The following is a 5,304-nucleotide window of genomic DNA, read 5'->3' as shown; positions in this document are numbered from 1 at the left end:
ACAGTAGAAAATATCACTCTTTTATTAGATAGGAAACAGATTCATTGTTCATAAAAGAAGGCTTTCTTATCTCTCCTTGCAGTTGCTCTGGAACTCTGCATTCAGATGGGTATATCTTTCCTTTTTTCATTTGCCTTTCACTTCTCTTCTTTTCTCAGCTATTTTTAAGGCCTCCTCAGACAACCACGTTGCCTTCTTGCACTCTGTCTACCAGATCTGAACCCTGGAATCTGTTCATCACCTCCACTGTATAATCATAAGGGATTTGATTTAGGTCCTACCTGAATGGCCTAGTGGTTTTCCCTACTTTCTTCAATGTAAGCCTGAATTTTGCAATAAGGAGCTGATGATCTGAGCTACACTCAGCTCCAGGTCTTGTTTTTGCTGACTGTATAGAGCATTTCCATCTTCTGCTGTGAAGAATATAATCAATCTGATTTTGATATTGACCATCTGGTGATGTCCATGTATAGTCTCTTGTGTTGTTGGAAGAGGGCGTTTGCTATGACCAGTGTGTTCCCTTGATGGAACTGTGTTAGCTTTTTGCCCTGCTTCATTTTGTACCCCAAGGCCAAACTTGCTTGTTACTCCAGATATCTCTTAACTTCCTACTTTTGCATTCCAATCCCCTATGATGAAAAGGACATTTTTTGTGTGTGTGTTAGTTCTAGGCCTTGTGGGCTTCCCTGGTGGCTCAGAGGCTAAAGCATCTGCCTCCAATGCAGGAGACCCAGGTTCGATCCCTGGGTCGGGAAGATCCCCTGGAGGAGGTAACCCACTCCAGTATTCTTGCCTGGAGAATCCCATAGATGGAGAAGCCTGGTAGGCTACAGTCCACGGGGTCGCAAAGAGTTGGATACAACTGAGCGACTTCAGAATGGTTTGACTTCTTCTTCCGCGTTAGTGTTTGGGGCATAGACTTGGAAAACTATGATATAGAATGGTTTTCCTAGAAACAAGACAAGATCATTCTGTCATTTTTGAGATTGCACCCAAGTACTGCATTTCAGACTTTTGTTGACTGTGAGGGCTACTCCATCACTTCATGGCAAATAGATGGGGAAAAAGTGGAAACAATGACATTTAATTTTCTTGGGTTCCAAAATCACTGTGGACTGAAATTAAAAGATGCTTGCTTCTTGGAAGAAAAGCTAGACACACGTAGGCAGCATTTTAGAAAACAGAGAAATCACTTTGCTGACAAAGGTCCATATAGTCAAAGCTATAGTTTTTCCAATATTCATGTACAGATGTGAAAGTTGGGCCATAAGGAAAGCTGAGTGCCAAAGAACTGATGCTTTCAAATTGTGGTGCTGGAGAAGACTCTTGAGAGTCCCTTGGACATCAAGGAGATCAAACCAGTCAATCTTAAAGGAAATCAACCCCAAACATTCATTGGAAGGACTGATGTTGAAGCTCCATTACTTTGGCCACCTAATACAAGGAGCCAACTCATTGGAAATGTCCCTGGTACTGGGAAAGATTGAAGGCCAAAGGAGAAAGGGGTGGCGGAGGATAAGATGGCTAGACAGCATCAGCAACCCAGTGGACATGAATTTGAGCAAACTCTGGGAGATAGAGGAGGGCAGAGGAACCTGGTGTGTTGCAGTCCATGGGGTCGCAAAGAGTCGGACATGACTTAGCAACTGAACAGCAACCACATGGTCTGGACCTCTCGTTCTGTGTTGTAGTTGCCTCTCTGCTACCACCTAACTATGAGTTCCCTAAAGGCAGAGGTCGGGTCTTTTTCAGCTTTGCTTTTCCAGTGTCTGGCTCAGTGCTTGACCTGTAGCAGATGAAGCCTTTGACCTCAAATGATTAGCAACAAAATTCTGTTGAATCATGAGAGTAATCTATAAGGAGAATACTGATTAACAAAAATTAGATATGTTTATAAAACTGACAACCACCTAGTATTCGTGCTTGCGAATGTTGAACCAGAGTCTGAACAGACTTAAAAGCAGCTAGGAGCCAGTTGTCACCCTAATTTCCACTCACTGTACAGTGAAATACAGTCTGCTAAGTGACACTGTACCAATGGCCTTCTGTGGCCCAGATCTTCACAAATTGCAAATAGCACAATACTGACATCCCATCTTACATATCCAGAATATTTGTGCAGCAACAGAAGCATTATATAAAATTAAAATCTCCTCTAAAAATTAAATGAAGTTTCTTGAAGAAAATGCTCCTTAAATTTAAGCTGGAATTGTAAAGTTCTTTAAAGCTATTATAGTAATTTTTTAAAGCACATGGGCAGTTTTCAAAAAGACATTTTTGTAACAAGGTAGAATATTTTTATTTAACCAGACACACAACTGTGCTTGTTTTCACTTAAAAGTTTTCCACCCACATTGTTTACTTCTAATTTTGCATATGTAAATATGGATTAATGAGGCAACCACTAAATTTACATGCATATAGTTATTTAAGAAGAAAGCTGCAATTCCAAAATAATGAAATAGCCAACCAGGCAACTGAATTCCACCTGTTTTGTAACTATATGATTTTGGTGGTCAGTGGACCCAGATCATATTTCATTCTCTAAAACCATATTATTCCCTTGAAAATACATGAAATATGTCTTTACACAAGTTCTTTATGTGTGCATACTAAGTTGCTTCACTCATATCTGATTCTGAGCAACCCTATGGACCATAGCCTTCCAGGCTCCTCTATCCATGGGATTCTCCAGACAAGAATAATGGAGTGGGTTGCCATGCCCTCCTCCAGAGGATCTTCCTGACCCAGGGATTGAACCCACATCTCTTATGTCTCCGGCACTGGCAGGCAGGTTCTTTATCAGTTGACCCACTGGGGAAGCCCCAAGTTCTGTATGCTTTCATTGAAAAAAACATGACAAATGTGTCTTTAGCTGGTTGAATTTGAAATATAATCCACAATTAAATTTTGTGATTCTTCTGAAGTTATAAACATATCAGACGTATGATTTCATTGGTTAATATTTGTGAAGTCTTCAAAGGGAAACTGGAAACAAAGTGTTTTCTGATTTTAAATTAGTATTCGGTTTTTATAATATGTACAAAATAGACCCAGGTGGCACAGCGGAGAAGAATCCACCTGTCAATGCAGGAGACACAGGAGATGGGGTTTTGATCCCAGGTCAGGAAGATCCCCTGGAGTAGGAAATGGCAACCCATTCCAGTATTCTTGCCGGGAAAGTCCCATAGACAGAGGAGCCTGGCAGGCTACAGTCCATCAGGTCACAAAGAGTCTGGACACCACTGAGCACGCACACAAATAGACTTTCCTCAGTATTTCATTTTTATTTCAGTAAATAGTGTCTCAGATTCACCTCATAGAGAAAACCGTGATTACTGCTTAAGCAGTCAGGTAGCTTTTAATTCCTATGATGTATTCTATAATAATTCTCGCCTTAAGTTGGGCACGGGTGCAATGATGACAGGATAAGAAATGTGTGCCCAAAAGACAAGTGGTAAAATACCACAAAATTGTTTTGTCCAAGCTCCAAAAAGAGCTTAAATAAATTTCAGCTCTCAAAAAATGAATGAAATGTTTATTGAATAAATTGCTAAAACACACCTGTCACTCATTAAAAATTTTTGGCTAAAGAAAGTTCCATATCTTCACAGTTTACTGAGACAGAGATTAAGAAATGAACAGTAATCTTAGGTAAATACTTTAAAAAGGTACATGTGTTGTTTATCAGTCTCAACAGTTCTGATATATGGACATCCATTTGTTTGAGAATTGCTCTGAAACACTATAAATATATTAAAATTACTGATGATATTTTAGTTAAATGTAATGTTATGCTTTAAATACAAAAATGGCTTTCAGACTCAGGTGATTAACAACACCCCCTTCCACTTGGCGTTGGCTGCCTTATCCGTTGAACTGTCTGTCTGTAAACGTGAAATATTTTCCATGTTTTTGTTTATATCCCTGGAAGTCTGGTCTAGGCTCTGGTACATGCAAATTGTCCAGTTGTCCAATGTGGGAGTAATTAAAGAAGCACAGCTCCCGATCTTAATTCTCCATCTATGTAAGTCGTCCGCTCACAACCACAGGTTCCGTGTCCACAGCTTCAGCCAATTGCACTAAATCCTCAGTTGGTAGGATCAGCAGATGTGGAACCCACCGATACCAAGGGTGTCAACTCTACCTGCATAATTTTATACGAGGGGCTTAAGCATCCACGGATTCTGGTATCTGACGGACACACTGGCAACTTGTCTCTCACAGACACCAAGAGACAACAGTATAGCCCAGCAAAATATACTGTAAACCAAACTCGGTTATTCAACTGCTGACTTACTTCCTGGTTCTTTGAAGACTGGTTAGAATAAAGCATATGGTATCATTCATGCAACAGAGAGTTACTGAGCACTAAGTATCACACAGGTACTGGATTTGAAATGATTAAAATAAGAAATAGCTAGTAAATCAACTATACATAAAAAAATTAATTTTAAAAATGGCTATAGCAATGGCACTTGACGTCTAAAGCAGAGATATACCTTAACAAGGAAACATCCAGGAACATATAATTACAAAGTAAGTAACTGCTTTGTAGAAAAGGAATATGATCCTAGGCAAAATAAATGGCACAGTAATCTTACTTCTTTGGGGGATTGTCCTGTGCTGCAGATGGAGATGGTTAGGGAAGTCTTTTTGAGAAAGTAACTCTTGAGTTCTCAGCAGAAAGACAAGTAAAGACATCAAACCAGTCAACCCTGAATATTTGAAGCCAAAGTTCCAATACTTTGGTCACCTGATGTGAAGAGCTAACTCATTGGGAAAAAACTCTGATGTTGGGAAGGATTGAAAGCAAAAGAAGAGGGTGACAGGGAATGAGATAGCATTGCTAAATCAACGAACATGAATTTGAGCAAACTCTGGGAGATAGAGAAGGATAGGAAAGCCTGGCCTGCTGCAGTCCATGGGGTCACAAAGAGTCAGACATGAAGTAGCAAGTGAAAAACAGTAATTACCTCCACCATATCTCACACGCTAGTAAAGTAATGTTCAAAATTCTCCAAGCCAGGCTTCAGCAATATGTGAACTGTGAACTTCCTGATGTTTAAGCTGGTTTTAGAAAAGGCAGAGGAACCAGAGATCAAATTGCCAACATCCGCTGGATCATGGAAAAAAGCAAGAGAGTTCCAGAAAAACATCTATTTCTGCTTTATTGACTATGCCAAAGCCTTTGACTGTGTGGATCACAATAAACTGTGGAAAATTCTGAAAGAGATGGGAATACCAGACCACCTGATCTGCCTCTTGAGAAATTTGTATGCAGGTCAGGAAGCAACAGGTAGA

At 40.0% G+C, this 5,304-nt stretch overlaps 1 protein-coding gene and 1 non-coding gene across 6 annotated transcripts in view; both read left to right on the top strand.

Moving 5' to 3' along the window:
* The window catches only part of CADPS2 (Ca++-dependent secretion activator 2), a 375,512-nt gene that overhangs the window by 76,740 nt on the left and 293,468 nt on the right, over positions 1–5,304 (top strand). The window lies entirely within an intron of this gene.
* Positions 684–755, top strand: TRNAW-CCA. The gene has a single exon. It is a non-coding gene; the product is annotated as a tRNA-Trp (tRNA).

The sequence above is a fragment of the Bison bison genome, unplaced genomic scaffold (assembly GCF_000754665.1).
Source record: "Bison bison bison isolate TAMUID 2011002044 unplaced genomic scaffold, Bison_UMD1.0 scf7180017864089, whole genome shotgun sequence".
In the NCBI taxonomy this organism is placed as follows: Eukaryota; Metazoa; Chordata; class Mammalia; order Artiodactyla; family Bovidae; genus Bison; species Bison bison.
Note: the sequence above shows the minus strand (reverse complement) of the source record. Positions and strands in the feature narration are given on the sequence as shown.